Source organism: Nicotiana tomentosiformis, chromosome 4 (genome assembly GCF_000390325.3).
Source record: "Nicotiana tomentosiformis chromosome 4, ASM39032v3, whole genome shotgun sequence".
Lineage (NCBI taxonomy): Eukaryota > Viridiplantae > Streptophyta > Magnoliopsida > Solanales > Solanaceae > Nicotiana > Nicotiana tomentosiformis.
Genome location: NC_090815.1, coordinates 81,459,909 through 81,481,719, shown reverse-complemented (window position 1 = coordinate 81,481,719; position 21,811 = coordinate 81,459,909). Strand labels below are relative to the sequence as shown.

General features: G+C 35.6%; 2 long non-coding RNA genes and 1 other non-coding gene across 4 annotated transcripts; 1 reads left to right on the top strand and 2 right to left on the bottom strand.

Annotated features, from left to right (window-relative positions):
• Positions 1-917: 917 nt before the first annotated feature.
• On the top strand, positions 918-4,130 carry LOC138908996 (uncharacterized). 2 transcript variants are annotated; one of them, XR_011415494.1, is made up of 3 exons: positions 918-1,037; positions 3,432-3,572; positions 3,708-4,130. It is a non-coding gene; the product is annotated as an uncharacterized lncRNA (long non-coding RNA). The 2 variants fall into 2 exon arrangements; XR_011415493.1 differs by lacking the exon at positions 918-1,037 and having other exon boundaries at positions 3,113-3,572.
• A 2,423-nt stretch (positions 4,131-6,553) lies between these two features.
• LOC117281533 (uncharacterized) lies at positions 6,554-8,720 on the bottom strand. Its single transcript, XR_011415492.1, has 2 exons — positions 7,433-8,720; positions 6,554-6,863 (listed from the first exon to the last, which is right to left on the bottom strand). It is a non-coding gene; the product is annotated as an uncharacterized lncRNA (long non-coding RNA).
• An 11,346-nt stretch (positions 8,721-20,066) lies between these two features.
• LOC117275649 (small nucleolar RNA R71) lies at positions 20,067-20,173 on the bottom strand. The gene has a single exon (XR_004505843.1). It is a non-coding gene; the product is annotated as a small nucleolar RNA R71 (small nucleolar RNA).
• Between the last annotated feature and the right edge of the window lie 1,638 nt (positions 20,174-21,811).

Genomic DNA, 21,811 nt, shown 5'->3' with positions numbered 1-21,811 from the left:
TTAGGCTATTATATGACTTGTTTTGCCATCATGCTACTTTGATAACATTTTTTCTCTATTTGTATGACTACGTGAGTTATTGTTCAAGCTAAAAATTATATTTAGGCTATCTGCTTGATTATTTGATACATGATAGGGCTATTTTACCATGTTGAGCTATTTGCCTTAGCCGTAGTCATACTGTTCAGCCATGATCGTTATATCCGCATGGTATATCTCTATATCTCTATATCTCGATAAGGTTACATAACGCAACAGGTCATATTGACTATTGATTAGCAGTTGGGTCAGGATCCGCCCCTCTGGAGTCTGATATTACACTGAGCGTAGGCACAGAGATATATGTGCTTCGGTGAGGGGCATTTTTGCCAGGTACCAGTAAAGTGCTGAGTGATTGTGTGCGTGATAGTGAGGGGCATGTATGCCAGGCATCTTGAGTGTGCTGAGAGTGAGTGTACTTGATGATTTTACTGTGGTGTTATTGACTTGACATTTATATTTGACATGTAGGCATAGAGATGTGTTTTTCTCATGTTAAATGGTAAACATATGGTATTGACTTGACATGTATACATGATATGTAGGCATAGAGATGTATTTTCCTCAGGCTAGCTAGTAAATGAAATGCCTTATTTGTTGTTGAAAGTTTGGAAAAAAATCAATGATCTTTGATAAACTCGTATCATAGTGCTTCCATGGAAGATTTAGTCTTTAACTCTTATACTTGTAAAGTATGCCTAGTTTTCCGTACTTGTGAACGAGTTCAATATGATACCTTTTGAATTATTTACTGTTACTGCATTATTATATCATGTGTTATTATTGATTATTGGTGTTGGACACTGATCCTTTTCCGAGCTCGTCACTGCTTTCAACTTGAGCTTAGGTTTATTGTTTGTTGAGTATATGAGATCGGTTGTACTCATACTACACTTCTGCACCTTGCGTGCAGATCTTGGAGCTAATGTTGCTGAGTATAGCGGGAGCTGGCATTGAAGATGTACCTGCTTTCCAGATATAGCTACCACTTATCCTTGGTAATTTTGGATTTGTATTTTGTTTATTTATATTCCAAATAGATGTCATATTTATTTTCATACCATTTTTGTAAATCTAAGTCTTAGTGGCTCGTGACTTGTACTACTAAATCCTTGGGTCATTATATACAAAATTCAGTTATTTCACTTATTGATTTCTTATTATTCTTATTTGAGTTGTGTTGGCTCTTGTTTGGCTTACCTAGGGGGTTAAGTTAGGTGTCATCATGACCAGGTGAATTTTAGGTCGTGATAAGTTGTTATCCGAGCTCTAGGTTCATAGGTTCTACGAGTCATGAGCAAGTGTCTAGCAGATCGGTATGATGACATCCATACTTATCTTCGAGATGCTACGGGGCATATAGGAACATTTTTCATCTTTCTTTCCTTATCGTGTGGTATTGATTCAGCTTGAAGCGTATCCCTTTGAATTCCTTCCATCCACACATATGTTATGTTGGTCACTCGGTATTAACTGTGCATCCACGACTTGTGATGTCATGGATGTGGTGCGAGATGTGCTCTTTGTGATTGTGGAGGTAGGCAGTCTGAAGGACTTGTGGCCGAGTTCATATTGCAGCTTGGGCTCGGTAGTTTCAGTTGCGTGGATATGTACATTTGGACTTATATGTCTGGTAGTGTCCCTATGAGTGGGATTGATGGCCCAGTGAGTGGTTAGATAGCTATATGATTAGTATTATGTGACTGTGAAATATGCTTAGATGGTTTGGATGTGACGAGAAGAATTTTGCTTGGGGTGCAAAAGGACTATGGATCCTTGATTTCTGTCTTAATGTATTGTACAGTCTTGAGTTATGGGTGTGTTGAGGGATCTTTTATGTTGTTAATTTGTGTAATGAAGTAGATTCTTATGTCTTGTTGACGAGTTCTGGCTCGGAGGATTTAGCGATTACATAGTGGTTGTGAGCATGTTAGGGCATAGAGAAATACCAGTTTGAGGCTAAGCAGGTGGATTATCTCCTACGGAATATTTTTGAGCTTAAATGATCCCTATGATGTTTCTGTGAAGTGTTTCCTTTCAACCAACAAAATGTTTATGTGCTGCAATTTGAGTTCGGATCGCTTGAGAAAGTTTGAATGATTGTCGCGAGGATGGATATGCGGTCAGCAGATGATTTGAGATATTTTATGATTTGAGCTACATGAGCGTATGAAGGATGTAGTTGAATTATAATGCGAAATTATGGCAGTTATGGACTAAGAATATCATGGGTTATCAGATGTTATGTTCTATGGCTTCGAACCAAGTGAGGGAGTCTGCTATCGATGATCAGGTTGAATGGTCATGTGTTATGTTAGTTTTGTCTAAGGCATTTTTGTGGATCAGATATGACTTGAAGAGGGCTGGCTTCGAGGTTAGTACTGGGAGAGATGCATGATATATTATACTTTATGGGTATATGAAAATCGTGGAATGATTCGGGTTTATTATTTATGGCGGATGTAGTGTGCAAGGAGAAGGAATTCACTAGCAATAGCAACAAGCAGTAACCACAATAGGATACTAGAAAACTGAAGTGGAAGATAGTAAGAAGTAGCCGTAATACTAGCAATCTAGGAACAACAACAAGATACTACCAGACTAGCCCTAAACAGCCCAGTTAGGATCAGAAAAAAGCCCGACTATCTGGCATCCTTCTACCCTAATTCCGACCTCCACACCCTCCTATCAAGGGCCATATCCTTAGTGAGCTGAAATAACGCCATGTCCTGCCTGATCACCTCTCTCTAATACTTCTTAGGTCGCCCTCTACCTCTTCTCGAATCCGCCAAAGTCAATCGTTCACACCTCCTAGTTGGGGCATTTAGGCTTCTCCTTTTCACATGCCTGAACCATCTAAGCTTCGCTTCTCGCATTTTGTCCTTCATGGAGGTCATGCCCACCTTCGCTCGAATATCCTCATTCCTAACCTTATCCAACCTAGTGTGCCCGCACATCCATTCACAAAAAGAGCCCCTGAAATAATAAAGAACTTCCATATCATATTCTCTATTTTATTGACATGTCTCCAGATTTTATTTACTCTATATTAATTGGGTCATCTTCTCCCATGGTCCTAGTGTCAGGGATGGATCTAGACGTTATCTATAGATTTACGTGAATTCAGTAAAAAAAATTCAAATAGTACAATTATTATCCATGGACAAGGACCACAATCCCACAAAAATAGAATTTTGACATTTGCATTAAAATTGTTAGTAAATCAGATCTTTTGTGGAGTAAATCAGATTATACCAAGTAAATCAGATTATATGTTAGTAAAGTTTGTAACAACTTTTGACCATAGAGCCCAATTCCCCTCCTATATATAGAGATATGCTTTACCACTCATCCTCATTCTCAACACAACTTAACCTACCTGGCACCTGCAGTGGAGATGAAGAGGGCTACCAACAGCGAAGAGAACGTCAATGAGGATGACAATAATGATGATGATGAAGACGATGACATCCAATTCCTTATGAATCCTCTTCATGGATTCTTCAACATTGAATCAATGAGTCACCATATTTGTAAGTTCTTCCCTCTTTGTTTATGCTTTGGTTCTCATCATTGGTATGTTGATCGATGTGCCCTTTTCCTTTATAAAACTCACACAAACACATGGAGTCTAATGAATTATATTTATTGACTTGTTGTTTTCGTAGTGTGCATGTTTTGTGGTTTTGCTGCAACAATAAAAGACGGAATGTCTGATTCACCTGGGAAGGCTACATCAATTTCCTTGTCTTCCTTTCTTCCGATGGTAGCCTTGAGCTTTCACGTCTCTTGTTGCAAGCTTCGACCCACTGATCACGTTTTCCAATAGCAACCTTCACTTCTTGAATTGATCGCGAGGATAGAATGCTTGGAAAGACAAGAACAACTTTAATGGGGGAGATATCGGAAAAACAAAATAATAGATAGCTTATTAATTAAATATTATGAATGATTTAAACTTAGATAATCAGAATGAATTGATTTGTATAGGATGTACAAGAGAAGGCTTTTTTCTGGAAATTAGCTTCAGTATGTAAGGTGTAAAGTGGTAGTTTAATATGAATTTCCATTTATTGTCTTGATTGTTTTAAGAGATTTCTCACATTTGCATATTCAGTTTCCATTTGACACTTTACAATCTAAAGAGAGATTTATTGTAGACATTTTTTTTCCGCACCTCTTTTACTATAGAATTCCCACATTAATTTGCAGTTTTCGTTTCTCTGTTCTTATTTATTTTGAAGCCTTTTTAATGTTTAGGGTTATTGTTTAGTTAAGGAATTTAAAGACATGGAAGGAACAAGTGTACGCATCAAATGATGAAAAGATAACTTTGCTACTGAAATTGAAGTAAAATTACACAGATCTAAACTTCCCTTTTAGTTTATAAACTTATAATTTTACTCAAAATTACTTTTTTCTTTTACATTATCAATCCTTATATATATGGGATAAGATCATGGAGGAATTTCGATGAGTTCGAGGGGAAATCTGGGGCATCCAGGGGCGGACCCACGTTGTATCAAGTGGGTTCAATTGAATCCGCTTCGCCGAATTATTTTGTTAATTATATGTGTAAATTATATTCACAAAGTGATATGTAGATAAAATTAACTCACTTAGTCCAGCAAAGTAATAGCAGTTCAATGGTCAAGCAGGGTCAATTTATGGCACACGACATGAGTTCGAATTAGTACCATCTACTAATATGTATGTCAAAATTGTTAGGTTATTTTTCCTTTTGAGGTTTATTATTTGCCATTTGTCATATAAAAGTTGTTTTTAGTTGTTATAATTATTTATTATTTGTAAATAATACTTAGCTTTTAAAAGTTTTATTTTAGTGAAATCTGTGTATTTAGTTTCTAATATCTTAATTTTGCACTTTTATGTAAAGTTGCGTTTTTACTCTTCTTCTTTTTTTGCAATTAGTTCTTTTTAAATTTATTTACTGTTTTATTAAACTGTGTGTTTATTTCTTTATTGTTCAAGTAAATTGTCTGTTAATTTTAATTCTTACTTTATTTATATTTATAGTGTTTCAAAATTATTAGATTGTTATTGTATTAACTTATCTTTTGAGTAAAACATAAGAATTTAAAACTGAAGACTTTAAAAGAAAATTTATAGTCTTATAACGGATTAAAAGTTGACACACACACACACACACACACACACACACACATATATATATATATATATATATATATATATATATATATATATAATTCACTTTCTATTACTCGGTAATTTCTATTATTGACTACTATCTCCCCTAATGTTATTATATTTATTGAACCCCCTTGGATAAAATCCTGGGTCTGCCACTGGGGGCATCCTTGCTCAGAAAGTTGCATTGTGTAATGGCAATTAGTTCTCCTTATGATCCGTGGTAGAGCCAGGAATAGGGAAGTGAAAATATAAAAAAGTAAACATACGAAGAAAATAATGGGAATCAATATTTAATATTTATATTTATGTATATAAAATAAAATTTTGATCTTAGCTAACAATGTAAGGGGGACTCCTTTAGCATAAAGTGGCTCTGCCCATGATTAAACAGGAATAGCATGGTCTGCCCGTTTTACCGTGAGATATGCTTGCAAAAATCTAGTTGTATTTTCTCCCCATTTTCAGTTTTCCGTCATATTCTTCAATATAAAGCCTGTGAACGAATAGCCTATTGCCATACATCGACAATAATATACTCCCTCGGGCACTTTTTATCTATCTTCAGAATCATTAAATGGCATCCGTCATGAGTTGCGGTGGCAAAATGATTAAAAGAAAATAATTAACCATCCATACTATCCACTAAAAAATAAGTTGGATAATGAACTTTTTAAAAACGGATCAAATATGGATAAGAACCATATTATCCATTTAGAAAATGGATAACCGATGAGTTTAACTTTTATATTTGTAAAGCCTCAAATTGGGAGTTGCTCAAGTTTGGGAGATTAGGAATTATCCCAAAAGTGATCATATTCAAAAAGTCATGGATAATATGGTTACCCATATTATCTGTCGGTTATCCCATTTTTTATCCGTATTAAATATGGGCTGGGTCGGATAATTTATCCGTTTTTTCATTACACGTTTTCGACCCGAACCATATCCAACCCGACCCGCCTGTTTGTCACTCCTAGTCATGAGAGATACCAAACTATTACATTTTTGTCAGTTTCCTACTTAAACTTTTCGACGCCCCTAAAATCCTCTGAACTATATTACTCTTCATATTAAAAAATCCTCGTTGCATTCTTAGTGGTATGTCTAGTCACGCTCCTAATCATCTAAAAACGTGTCATGTGACACTACACTTGGCTAGGGGTGTACATAGTCCTGATTGATTCGAATTTTTCATTTACCAAACCAAACCAATTATCTCGGATTTTTAAATCTATATACCAAACCAAACCAACAATAGTCGTGTTTTTCAATCTCGAATTTCTCGAATTTTTTTGTGGTTCGCTGTGAAGCATCTTACAATAACATCAGAGACAATAGAATATAACAAAAATAAGAATCCACATATGAAATAACAAGATCATCTATACTATTACAATAGCTATCTCAATCTAAATATGAAAATTCTAGGCTAATTCAATCTAAACATGATCTCCAGTTAACCTTGAGCTATAGATATCCTTGTTACAAATCACAAAATAAACTAAACACAAGATATCTTCACTAAGATCTTCCCAAAAGGTGTTCAAACTTAATAACATAATAGCAGCAACTCAAAAGACCAAAGAATTTAGTCTTTAGTTCTTGAAACTTCATGGATCTCACCAAATTTCCAAAATTCACCCTTAAATCTTCTGACAAATAAATTAAAGTTTTATAAAAGACTAACATATGTGAATATTGACAAGATATACATAAATACAGAGGAATAGTGCATAAAATACCCTCTCAAAATCAAGGCGAAAGTCCATAGCAGAATCATATGAACTAATAAGCAGAGGAATATCGCAGATCATTCATGAATGCATAATCCTTTATATTCAAATGGTGGGAGAAAGCTAGTACTGAAGATAGAATGAAGGGGTTTTAGCCTTTTAGGTGTAACTCTATATATATCAGCGGACTAATGCAAAATATATAGTTCTTCTCCACTAATATCCTTTGCATCAAGATTGAGCAGTGAACATCGAATAGTTGAAAAAGTGATATCAAACTGCTCGACGAACAAAAGATATATTAAGTCTACATCTACAGAAAATTTAAATTTCACAAAAAGATTTTCCGAAGCATACTGGTTTGAAAATACACTTTCATATATTATATCTGCCAAAGATAAAATCAGTATTCTGATATAAAGCATTAGATTTGAACCATATGCCAAAGATAAAATCAGTATCAAGAATGATTAAATAAGTTCTCATACCAATTCTCAAACAGATGGTGCATCATGAATAGAGTCGACTAATCATTTTCAAGTATTACCCCTTTCCAATCATCAATGCGCACCTTCAAATGCTTAATGGCAGCATCATTAGCAATTGCATTATCGAGGGTCACTGTAAACAAGTTCTCAATACACCAACCTAATAAGCATTCTTCAATTCCCTTAGCAATAGGTTCACCTTTGTGATCCAGTGTTTGAAAAAAGTTTAGAATTTTCTTTTATATATTACATTGTTCATCAATCCAATGTGCAGTGACAATCATATAAGTTAAATTTTATAGTGATGTCCATGTATCACTAGTAATACATACACGCTGGTTTTTGATAAGATTTTTGAGTTTTTCTTTTTCTTCTTGATAAATCTTTAAACAGTGTCTAGCAACAGTTACACGGGAAGGTAATTCAAAATTAGGCAAGGCTTTTGCCATTAATTTCTTGAATCCTACTCCCTTAACAACTCTAAACGGTTGCTCATCAATGATTACAAATTCGGCAATAGCTCTCCTAATATCCTCCACATTATACACCACCCTCTCAGTGGAACCCGAACCTCCTTCTAGCCACTCTTCTTTGATAGGGTTTAATGTTGATTGCCTCTTATCAACGATTCTAAAGGGGGACTTGTGACATGTCATATTTAAATATGTCCATAACGTAGTACTCCCATTCTTGCTCTCAGAAGCAAAGCCCTACATTTACCTCCTTTTAGCAGTAAACTTGAAGAAATGATTCCAAATCTCAGACGTCTCTCTGCCAGTATTTCCAGATTTAGAAGGTACTGGACGAGTTGTTTGTTTTTGCTTTTTAGGAGGAGTGCGTCGATGAGGAGCGTCTTGACCTTGTTGTTGAGCTACTGCTGGCATAGTCAGAGGGTATTTACAATCACCTCCACATCTGGTCCAAAAGTTGTAGTTTCCATCCGAAAAAAGGTATCATGTACATGAAAATAAAATTGTAATCTCAAAACAATATTTATGAGCTTTCTGATATAAAACTAAGTAAAACAGCACAACTAAGTGAAAGAGAGCCACTTTCAAAGCAAAATGTTATATTTCTAAAAATTTCTTTCATCCCCAGAACCAAAAAAAGTCGCAAAAATCCCTAAAAAATGAGTGAAAACTAGAGTGTGTAATTGGTTCTGAAGATAATAAGTTCAAAAAATTAATACTAAAAAATATTTAGAAGAAAAGATTATGATATAGGGTAAAACTTAGACATAGAACAAACTTAGAGGAGAAAATGAGCAATAAATGAAATAAGTTTCAAGAACTTTTACCTGAAGAAAGAAGCTTCAACGACCTCAGATTTGGAATCTTCAATTTGGGAAAGATGAAGTTAGGGCTTTTGATATGGGCGGGAAGAAGTTAGGGGTCTTTGATTTAGGGGGGAAAGTATTATGCTTTTGGCGGAAAAGTCGATGCCTTATGAGTTATGACCTCAGTCTTAGTGGTCTTTTTTCTTTTACATTTGTTAACTTTTGTTATTCCTTTTGGGCTTTATTTGGCTTGCTAGACGTATATGGAGTGAGCTAAAATTGTAAGCCCAAATATAATGTTAATAATAATAAATAATGATAAATTAAAAGAAATATATATAAATTGTATTATAGTAAATATTTATTTTGTATAAAATAAATTTAAAAACTACATACATAAATATCGGGTTGGTTTGGTCTCGGATTGACTTATTTTAGTTAATGCCAAACCAAACCTATTATAGTCGGATTTTTTTTTTACATACCAAACCACTAGTCGGGTTTTGTTTCCGGTTTGACTCGGTTTGGTGCGGTTTATCGGTTTGCTTTGTACACCCCTACACATGGCTATTTAACTCGGTTTAAAAACCCCCTAAACTATAATTTTTTTGTTAGTTACTTTGTTAAACTATCTGGTATCCCCAATAACCCCCTGAACTATATTGTCCTATATATTAAAATTCCATATTAAATTCTTAGAGGTGCGTCTAACTATATTAACTTATGTTTTGTACTAGTTTTATTTTTTTTGTAGTTTATTCAGGATGTAGCACTTTCGGATGACTGATTAATTCTAAGAATGTAACGAGGGAGTTTAAATATGCAGGACAATATAGTTCAGGAGAATTTTGAGGACACTGAATAGTTTAAGTAGGGAACTCACAAAAACGTGATAATTTAAGGAGGTTTTAGGGTATTAACTCTTTTTGAAAAGTACTTTTGAGAAAAATACATATACAAGGACTTTTTAAAAGTTTGGGCATACACTAATTCCTGCTCTGAAGTGTTTTTCAATTTGATTAGCCAAACACAAATTATTTCTCGCCAAAAATACTTTTGAAAAAAAATACTTCTCAAAATAGGCTGATTTTATCTCTTCCTAAGATTAGTACAAAATTAGAGTGACAAATGAGATAAAAAAAAAGTAATAAAAAAAGAAGAAAAGGCTAATATTATGATCTTAAAGAGGTGGCACATCACGTCTTAGAAGAAAATTATATATTTGACTATAGGAAAAATAGCAGTTTTAAGTATTGAAATGTTTGCACGAGCGAGTTCTTGGCTCTTTTTCCTTAGTACATAACTGGGTTCATAATTGCGATGCATCCTTGACCAAGAATAAGGAGGAACTATTCTTGAAAGGGTATAGATTCCTTTTATTTAACTTGGCTTATTTACGTTTTTGGTAAATATTCAAAGTGAAATTAGCCATAAGTCATAAGTTGGTTACCCTCAACTTATGATTTTTTTAACTTATAAGCACTTTTAGTTTGACCAAGGTTTTTACTAGTTTATCCTTAATAATACTTTAAAATTCACAAAATATTTTTTTCCAAAATAAATTTTCTAACTTTCTTTTCATTCCATATTCATTGTTCATCTTTTTCTTTACAAAGAAAATTTTTAATTTATAATCTTTTGTAAAGTTTTTAAGGATATTTTAGTCATTTTAATAAAAGAATAAATTATCAACACACTGTCACGCCCCAAAAAGACTAGCGCAACCGGTCGGCACCCAATGCCTTCAACTTACACCGAGCTAACCACTTGAACATATCTACCCATTCATGATTATTCCAAGATTTGAAGATCATTTAAACATTTAAAATACCGCCTTGAATTATTTAATTAAATGTCTTTTTAAAGAAAATCTAAGTAGGCCTTTGGCCAAGATACATAGGTGCGGAATAAACAAGGGAGTTTTAAAAAAAGTATAAATATCATCCACATGACTAGACTTCCCCACAGTGTCACTGGAACCTCTATAGAATAACTGAACATAATAAAATCTCTAGACACAGATCCACTGACAAAATAAGTGGGGCTTACCAAGTAAAGCAGAGAATGGAGAAAACGCCTAGCATGTGCTGTCAACTCTAATGTCACAATATTTGAAACATCAAATAAGTTGCCCCACATGGGAGGCTGAGCACAATTTCATAAAAATCGTACCCCGTAAGTATCATTGACTCCTTCCGATAAGGTTGGAACGATACTTTAGGGATAAGTAAAATACATGAAATATAATAAGTATGACATTTCACAAAATCAATAATGAAAAGAAATATTTAATAAAATGTCACTCTTTCAATAGGTTGTAAACCTTTGACTAGACTGTAGATCATTCAATAGGCTATAATTCTTTCAACGGGTTGTAATCTTTCAATAGGATGTAAATCTTTTAATATGCTGTAATCTTCCAATAGGATGTAAATCTCTCAATAGAGTTCCAATAGTTATAACTATAACAATAATCGATATCTGTATGTTGACCATCCCCCGGTCAACTTGGGCATCTCACCCGAAGGATATTGACGATAGTAACCATCGCCTGGTCACGAGACCGCCTCTCCCATTGCTATGGGCTTTTGACGATAGTAACCATCGCCTGGTCACGAGGCCGTCTCACCCATAGCTATGGGATTTTGACGATAGTAACCATTGCCTGGTCACGAGGCCGTCTCACCCATAGCTATGGGATTTTGACGATAGTAACCATCGCCCGGTCACGAGGCCGTCTCACCCATTGCTATGGGATTTTGACGATAGTGCTAGCACATTAAAGTGTCTCATTGGACAATATATGTTAAACACTAAAATGTGTAGTCTATAGGCAATAATAACTACGGTCCTCCCAAATAATATTTTCTTTAAATTGTATAACCCATAGGTCCTATAAACATTTTCGATAATTGGCTCTCATGGTCCATAGCTCAATTCTATACTTTGTTAAAGTTTCTTTGACTTCGACAAAACGATTTTTTTAAAAAAAAACATCTCGATAAGCTGTAAAATCAGAAGATAATGAGTTTCAACATTTGCGATAACTATTTGATTTAGATCAAGTAGAAAAAATATGGTTAAAAGTGATATCATTCAATAAAAGTCAATAAAGGACCAACAATACAATTTATGCATATACGATACTATAAGATAGCATAAGATGTCTCATAATATTAAAGCATGAATGGTAAGCTTCGATCGCTCCAACGAACCCAAACCAACATTTAAAATAACTTTAGCGAATGTTAGAATTCATGAAATTCATCAAATAATTCTTAAGGGAAGGTACATCTTAACTTACCTCGTCTTTGCCTTCCAAATAAGTCCAACAAACTCAACATGCGCAAGTTTTATCAATCTATAATATTGATATCGAATTCCGTCAATTAGTATTAAAACAATTTCATCATAACTCATTTAGGGGTCGCAATAGGCTCAAGGCAATCCAATTCCCATGATTCTGATTACCGCCATAATAGAGTTCTTTTTATCACCCACACGAGGTATTTATAACCAATAAGCCAAATTACTCCCTAGCCCTAGGTACTATTCATCATCTCTTTCACAAGACCCACTTTTAGGGTTACTTGGTTACCATGTTTACATCATTAATTCCACTTTAAGACATACTCCACAATCATATTTGAGAACTTTAACTTAAATCGGAGTAGTAAAATTGCATCTCTTGTGTAACTCTAGAAATTCTCTCTTTAGAGTGCGTGATAAGATTTCTTGAGATTATCTATTGCGTTCCTTTGAGACTAGGAGCAGCTTATTCTTCAGCTTGTTCTTCACCGCAAAATGCTTACTCTCGTTGCCAAAAGAGATGGAGAGGCAACCAGTGTTGCTGCCTTTTCATCAGTCAAAGAAATGACCAAGACAATACCCGTATTATAATCAAGTAAGGCGATTAGCATGTCTATCCTAACCGTGAATCTATTTCCCGATGTCCGGGTTTAAGAACTTGCTCTATTCAATCCTATGTGTAATCTAGAATTTTCACTTTCGAGTTCAACTCCAGATTCGTAGATAGTATTCAATTGGTGATCGAGCAATCAAATAATTAAGCGCATGACTGAATAAATAAAGTAATATGATAAATCAAGAAATCAAAATCAAAATCAATATTCGAATAACAATAGTCATGAAAGAACCACAATCCTAGAACGTTTATTTTAGCTCTATATAGACATGGTAGCCAAACAACAAATCATACGGAGAAACATAAAAATTATTAAGTTTGGTGAAAGAAAAAATTAAACTAGGCCTCCACGGCGGCTTTGTGCTTTCCCTTCATCAAATGTTGTGATCACCAAATCCAAAACCAAAAAGAAGACAAAATAGCTTTAAAATCCGGACCCGCATATCACCACGCGAAACACGCGAAGTAGCCCGCGCTGGATCTCGGTCGCGAGGCCTAACACGAGGAATGAGTCTCGCGTTGCCTGGAAATTTGATTTGCTGCCAAACGTTTGCCTAACTTTTCCATTTCTTTTCTCTTCTTTTTCAATTGTTCATTTGCAACGACCCGATGTCATTTGAGCTTTAGTGTTTCGTTTGGTTGTTTGAGACTTTGAGTAGTTTCATATGATATATTATGACTTGCGTGTATAGCCGGTTTTAGTTTTCGAGTGATTCGGAATTGATTTGGAAGATTGACTCTCGATTTGGAAGCTTTATGTTGGAAGAGTTGACCAAGGTTTGACTTTTGGGTCAACGGACTCGGAATCAAGTTTTTATGGTTGCGATAGATTCGTATGATGATTTTGGACTTGTATGTATGTTCGGATTCGATTTTGGAGGTTCCTAGAAGGTTTTCATACTATTTGTCGTAAGTTGGCATTTTGAAGAACTTAAGGGTTTAAAAGTTTGACCAAATATTGACTTTGATGTTATTGGACACCAATTGGTGTTCCGAGACTTTGGATAGGTCTATATAGTTGTATTAAACTTGTGTACAAAATTTAGAAGTAATTCGAAGTGTTTAAGTGTGATTCTGACACTCTTTTAAAAGAATGAAGATTTAACAACTTAAGACAAATTCTATTCGGTTTGAGCCTCAATTCTTTGTTGTGATGTTCTTGTGGGTGTTTTGAGGCTTAGGATAAGTTTGGATAGTGTATTTGTAATTTTTGGTATGATTGGATGGGGTCTCGAGGGGCTCGAGTGTGTTTTTGATCATTGGTTGAGAAATTAGTTAATTTAAGAATTTTGAGTTTGACCATGGTCAATATCGGGTCAAGATGACCTCTTTTCGGTGTTTTGAGTGCGCTAGAAGGTTCGTAATGTGTTTTTTGATTGAAATGCATATTTGGTTTGTGTCCGGGAGGTTCCGAATGAATTTTGGGTGCTAAAACGAAGAGTCTTTTGTTGCTGCTTTTCTGGTGTAAAATATTTACGACAATGTCATTTTTGTCCCTTAAATTTTCAGATTTCTTTAAAACTTCAAAACATCATATCTCTCTCATTGTAAGGCCAAATTGGGTAATTCAAAAGGCTATCTTGGGTGTAATCTTGCAAGGATTATGTTGGAATTATCAAATATAAGTTTTAGGTTCATCTAGTATGTAATTCAAGCTATAACAACTGCTGCATTGTTTTGCTTGTTCCGAAATTTAGTCATTTTTTCTCACAAGACTTTTGAGTTCGGATTTGGGCGATTTTGGAGGAAATTTTCACAATTTGGATTGGTAAAGTATTTTTGACTCGAATTTATTTATATTTCATTATTCTAACCTTGAATTTTGCGATTGTTTGATGAATCAAATTGAAGAAATTGAGAATTTTAGTAAAAACATTTCTAAAATATAAATTGATGATTTGAAGGCCGATTTGAGGTCGGAAATGGATGAAATTAGTATGGTTGAACTCGTATCCGAGTGGGTTATCAAAATTTGTCAGTTTTTCAGGTTCCGGGATGCGGCCTCGGGTTAATCTTTTCGTTGACTTTGAGTATTTGATTAAAGATTCGACCGTTATTATTTGGGTTTACTTTCTATCGCATTATTTGATGATTTTGAGTTGCTTTTGGCTAGTTTCGAGCTGTTCAGAGGTCGATTTATGCGGGATGATGCTTCTAGTGTATCGATTTGGCTTGTTCGAGGAAAGTGTCTTGTCAAACTTTGTTGGAAATTTTTTTTCTACTATTTGATATTGTTTCCTACATGCGGGAGTGATACATATACGAGGTAACGAGCATATATGCATGTGCCAGGGTTAATCATGCCTGAGGGTATATTATATGATTATTTGTGCCTTGTTGGAATGTGCGACCTTCTTGCTTCATGTTTTACTTGACTTCTAGATTAATATGAATATGAAGTTAAATACTAGAAATCATGATTTAGCTTATTATAACTTGATTAAAATTTGATGGACTTTTTGTGAAACTATTGATGTGCTCAATTCGGTCATCACTATAACTAATCACAAATATATCACTACGAACGTTATTCTTGATATATTTGGATTCCATACTTTATTTGAAAATATCTTTTGAGATTTGTTGAGATACTTGAACAATAAGATTCTTGAGGTTTATTGAGTTGTTATTGGCTTGAAAGTTGTGATTGATGTTCATTTGGAGTATTTGCTTAATCATCTTCTTGATGTTATTCATGCTTCCTACCTTGCTTGTTATTGATATATATATGCTTGGTGAGGAAGAGTGTAAAGCACAGAGGGTGATGCCGTGCCCTTCCATATACATTGTCATATGAGCAAGAGTATAAGGAAGAGAGTCAAGCACGAAGGGTGATGCCGTGCCATTGTATTTACATTATCATGTGAGGACGAGAGTAAAAGTACGAAGGGTGGTGTCGTGCTATTATTTTTATATTAGCATGTGTTCATGGCACGAAGGATGTTTCCGTGCAGGCGAGGACGGGAGACATGTATTATATTATGATATATTTTCCTTGTGTATACATTTATGCCTTTATCTTGAGTTGTTACTGTTGCACCTATGTTTTCTATGTGATTTGTCATTGTTGTTCTGTCTTTGTTCTCTACCTAAATTGTTGTTATATTATCCATGCCTTCTATATGTTTAGCTTATAAAGATCATGCTTTTCTTCTTGTTTGTTATATCTACATCTATGCCATTTCTTACTTGTTACCCTTTCGTATAAGACTTCTACAATGCTAATTATCCATGCATTCTATTTTGTTTAGCTTATAAAGATCATGCTTTACTTCTTGTTTGTTATATCTACATTTATGCCATTTCTTATTTGTTGCACTTTCGTATAAGCATACCATGTTAGCTAGTGAAATTTATGTTCTCCTATCTTAGTTGCTATCATTACTTCTATGCCTCTCACCTAGTCTATTATCTTTGTTCATATGCACTGCCTTGTTCGTTATTGCTACCTATGTACTTCCCACTTTGTCATTACTGTTGTCGGTATTTCTTTCACCTAGTTAATATTGTTATACATATGCTTGGTGAGGAAAAGATAAATGCACGAGAGGTGTTTCCGTGCCATTTGATTTGAAATACATTCATATATTTGGTGAGGATAAGATAAACGCACGAAAGGTGTTGCGGTATCATTTGATTTGATATCTTGAGTATATTTCTCACACTATGAAAGTTCTGGTTTACTGCCGTAGTTTGATGGTCATCGCTTTAAGGAAAAGATTTGTTGTGGTATTGATAATTATTGACTGTAATTTCTTCTTGTAATCATGTACCACTTCACATATTTGTTCTTGTAATCTTCTCTGTTATGTTCTAGTATTGTTTCTATTGCAAATTCAATTGCACAAGTTATATCAGTGAGTATTTTTTAACCTAAAAGCTTCGTCACTAATTCACCGAGGTTAGTCAAGATATTTATTGGGTACATGGGGTCGGTTGTACTCATACTCCACTTCTGCACCTTGTGTGCAGATCTTGGAGGAGATGCGGTGGATTATGGGAGCTGATATTGGAGATGTACCTGCTTTCCGGATTTAGCTTTCACTTGTCCTTGGGTTGTTTTAGAGTTGAATTCTGTTTATGTACATTTCAAATAGAAGTTGTATTTAGTTCATATCAGTTATTGCAAAAATCCAGTCGTAGTAGCTCATGACTTGTACTACCAGTCCTTGGGATATTGTATAGAATTCGATTATATCATTTGTTGTTCACTTTTATTTTATTAGAATTGTGTTGACTGTTATTGGTTTTACCTAGCGAGTTGGGTTAGGTGCCATCACGACTAGTTGAATTTTGGGTCGTGACAAGTTGGTATCAGAGCACTAGGTTCGTAGGTTCTACGAGTCATGAGCAAGTGTCTAGTAGAATCTTGCAGATTGGTATGATGATGTCTATACCTATCTTCGAGAGGCTATAGGGCTTCTAGGAAACTTCCCATCTTTCTTTCCACATCGTGCGTCTTTGTTTCAGCTTGGCGCCTATATATTTCTTCCTATTCACTCATATGTCATGTTGCACACTCGATATTAGCTATGCGCCGACGGTTTGTGATGATGTGGATGGACTATGAAGGGCTATGTACTCTTGATTATAGTTGCGGTATGTCATCTAGTCTTGGAGGGGGGGGGTGCAGTAGTAGACCTTTCGGTGCTTGAATTGTGGGAATGCAACGGCTTCTCGAGATCTCAAGTCACCGAACGGGATGTTAATTCTTAAAATGACAAGTCGGGTCATTACACTAATCGTATTAAAAATATCAAACTCCTTCATTTCGTCAAACTCTTAAAATAATGTTGTCTCGTAACAATTTATGTGACAATATTTAAATTGAGAAATTATTTAAAAAAGAAATACTTTGAAACTTGTGGTATTTAAAACAAAGGCCGAATAAGGTTATTTAGACCTCTACTTGTTTAGTTTTGACATTCCATCCCTTTTACTCCACAACATTTTATCTAGGCACCTTCACTCGTTCAAGTGTTGGACAGTTGACCTAGCACATATGGCAGCTTAACGGCTAGAGCTAGATAAAATGAGTGTATTTCACGTGTATAACGAGTTTGAATGTGGACAATATTTAGCTTTATCGAAGAATTTAAGAAAATAATTTCATTAAGGGTAATTAATTTGTTTTATTCTGCATTTATAGTTGTTATCCATTTACACTCCAAATTGGCAGAATAGATGACTTTTATTCAGTTTATACCTAAACTTTGTGTTGGCCTAATTTCCCTTTGAACTTGGCAGTATGATAATCTTTATTCATGTTTGTTCTTTAATTGATAGTGTTTTATACTTATTGTGTGTTTTATACCTTATAGGAGTGATTCCGAGCTATATAGAGATTGTGGAGCTAATTTGAACTATTTGGAGTTTTGAAGTCTGAGTAAAAACCCAAGGGATTAAGCCAGGATCGTGTTCGGGGGTCGAGGACCAAGTCTGGACATCAAAGATCAAAGTTTGAACCGCACTCTGAGAATTTCCCACTGTCGCGGCGCGTGGGGTGCCGTGCTTGTACAAATTCCTATTGTCTGTCAGAACTTAGTTCTCTGGATTTTTCCCCTAATGCCCCGCATGGCGCGTTGCCCTATGTGGCGCGCCTGTGCAATGTTTACAGAGTAAATGTCCTACTTCAGCTAGGAGAAGGTAGTTTCGTCTTGGCCCGACCCTACTTGGTATAAATACATGAAAAAATATTATTTTCTAGACTTTTGACACATCTTCGACCTAAGGAGGCTAAGGAGGAGTTGGAAGAATACGAGCACAAGGATTTTATCATTCTTTCCCCACTCAAGACCCGAGTTTGGATTGAATTTATGTTTTCCTATACTTTAACTTTATTTGTGATGAATTGCTCCATGTCTATGGAGTAGTTCTCTTTAGGGTTTGATGGATTTGGTGTACTGATGATTGTTTGTGGATTATAACTCTAGTTTTATGCATTGAAGCATTTTTGGATGATTTAATCATTGCATATATATTCACTTGTTCATGCAATCGAGAGAGGCATAACTTGTGATATCTTTGCATTATATTGTTGGTTGAGTTCATTAATTCTTCTTAATAATCAAAAGACGCTAGTTGAATCATTGATTAAACCTAATTAGGAGAATAATTGAGAGAGGTGCTCCTAAAGACCAATCCACTACGCATTCCTACATATCTTCACGCGCTTAAATTGGTTCATCTTGAGAGGTTAAGACTTAATCGAGATAGGAGTTTTGCCTAATGTTTGAACAAATAATTGAGTGAATTCGAGAGACTCACTTGAACATTAGAAGTGAATTATCTAGAGTTAGATCCCAAACAATTATCTTGCACCTATCCCATCAAAACCCTATCTTCTCCCATTGATAACCTTCTTTTCTTGATCTTTGGTGCGATTGTCATTAGTCAATAGCTTTATATTCCTAGTTAATTATAGTTAGAAATCATATAAATCTCAATTGTTGATCATCTTGGATAGCAACCAAGCTAGAAACTACGAGAATACTGATTAAATCCAATCCATGTGGATACGATATTATGCTATACTATATTTGATTAGTGAGCATAATTTAAGTGTGTGTTTCGAGCTCATCATCTTCTTCGAGCCGATGCCATGGATTGGCAATCAATAGTGTTTGAAGTAGTTTGTAGTGCTAATTCAGGAATATTTTTATCTTTTTATTTAATTTTTTTCCCTTTTACGGTTGGTGTTCTTTGATTGTGCGCAGGTTACAGGTTAAGATTGGTGCATGACTAAAACTTCTGCGAAGGAAGTGCTACCATACGAGCCCGAGACAGAAAAACAATTGCGACAGCTGAGGAAGGAAAGAGATCTCACCAAAACATCAGAAAAGGTTGGTCAATCCTCAACCAAAGAAACTATGGCTGGAAACGGTGATGATAATGTAGATTTGGATGCGAGGGAGGCAGCACAACAATGAGAAAAAGTTGCACGGGATGCTGAGGAAGCAGCTATTAGAGATGCACAGATCATCTATGAAGAAGAAAGGGGTCGGAGAATTGCTCAGAATCAACCCTTGGCTGCAGACCAGTTATGAAATATAGCTCCTATGTCTGGGAGACCACTAGGTGATTATGCTAGACCGGTCTACAATCAAGGCTTATCAAGTGTTAGACCACCTCTAATTGCAGCTAACAATTTCGAGTTGAAGCATGGGTTGCTTCAAACCATTCAGAATTGTTGTGTCTTCATAGGGAAGCCAAACGAAGATCCAAATACACATCTAATGGACTTCGAGGAGATTATAAACATTTTTCAATACAATGTTATATCACGAGATGCAGTGTACTCAAGGGCACTCCCCTTCACACTCAAAGATGATGTAAAATAGTGGCTTCGAAGTTTACCCACGGGATCGATTAGAACATCGGAGGATATGACCAGAAAATTTCTTGATAAATATTTCTCATCAGATAAGACGGGCAAGTTTAGAAGAGAAATCCATAACTTTTGCCAGAAAGAGACTGAAACTGTTTTTGAAGAATGGGAGAGGTTTAAAGAGATTATTCGGAAGTGTCAACATAGCGGAATTAAACTCTGGATGCAACTCCAGGACTTTTGGGATGGATTGACAACGGCCTCACGTAGAACATTGAGCAATGCAGCTGGAGGCCCGTTGATGAAGAAGACTCCAGAAGAGATAGTCATAATTCTTGATGAGTAGTCTGAAGATGCAAATCAATGGCCCCCTGAGAGTGCTGAAAGAAGAAGATCAACCGGTGTTCACCAAGGCGATCCTAACACATCTGTGCAGGTACAACTTGATGTTATGACCAAAGAAATAAGAAAGCTGACCTTAGCCTTGATACAAAATGAGCCTCACCCAGTTTGTGTTATATGTGGAAAAGGACACCCTACTCATGAGTGTCAAGCCTCAACTGAGGAAGTGAATTTGTGGGAAACTACAATTTTAATGGAATGGGTCAGAGGCACCCTTGTTTATCATGGAGTTCTCCTGGGGGTAATGTGAATGCTTGGCAACAAAATACATCTAGACCCCAGGGACATGGAGCTCCAGCATACCAAAATCAGTAGAGGCAGTAATTTTAGCCTCAACAGCACATTCATCCTGGTCTAGAGGATCTGATGAAAGCTTTCATTATCAAGACAGATGAGAGGCTGGACACCCATGGAGAAGCTATCAAAGAATTGGGAACATATTTTCGAAACTTGGAGAGACAAGTGAGACAGATTGCAACAGTATTATCTGAGAGGGCTCCAGGGACTCTCCATGCTGATACTAAGAGAAATCCTAAAAAAATAGTGAATGATGTAACCTTGAGAAGTGGGCAAGTGATGAAAGATCCTACCCCGATCCAAAAAGATGTGATACTTGAAAAAGAAAGTGGGGAGCACCTGAATAATTATGTTGATAAAAAGAAGAAGGGCCAGATAAAAGCTGAGAAAACTAAGAAGGAGGAAACTTCGAGAAGGGAGGAACATGATGAGAGCGAGCATATGCTTGCTTTACCTTTCCCCCAAAAGCTATATATAGAAAAGCTGGACAAGTAGTTTGGGAGATTTCTGGATGTGCTGAAACAGGTTTATATAAACTTACCATTCATAGAAGTGCTCTAAAAAATACCTGCTTATGCCAAATTCTTGAATAAAATCCTGACAAAGAAGAGAAAGATAGAAGAGACTTCAGTGGTCAAGCTCACAAAGCATTGTAGTGCGATATTGCAAAATAAACTCCCACAAAAGTGTGGAGATCCAGGGAGTTTTACTATACCTTGCTCTTTAGGAGCTATTAATTTTGATAAGTCTTTATGTGATTATGGTGCCTCAATTAATTTAATGCCTCTATCTATTTACAGGAAAGTGCAGAAGGAGATTGGAGAGATGAGGTCTGCACCCATATCTTTGCAGCTGGCAAACCAGACGACTATAATACCCGAGGAAATAGTGAAAGATGTGTTAGTTCGGGTAGATAAGTTCGTATTTTCTGTGGATTTTATAGTGATGAATATGGAGGAAACTAAGGAGGTCCCCCTCATCCTAGGAAGACCATTCTTAGCGACGGCTAGAGCTATATTAGATATACACGAGAGAAAACTCATGCTTAGAGTGGGTAAGGAGACTGTGACTTTTGAGATGAATGTAGAAAAGGGGGCACAAAAGGAAAAACCAACTGCAATTGTTGAGCAGAAAGTGAAGGGTTCGAATGAG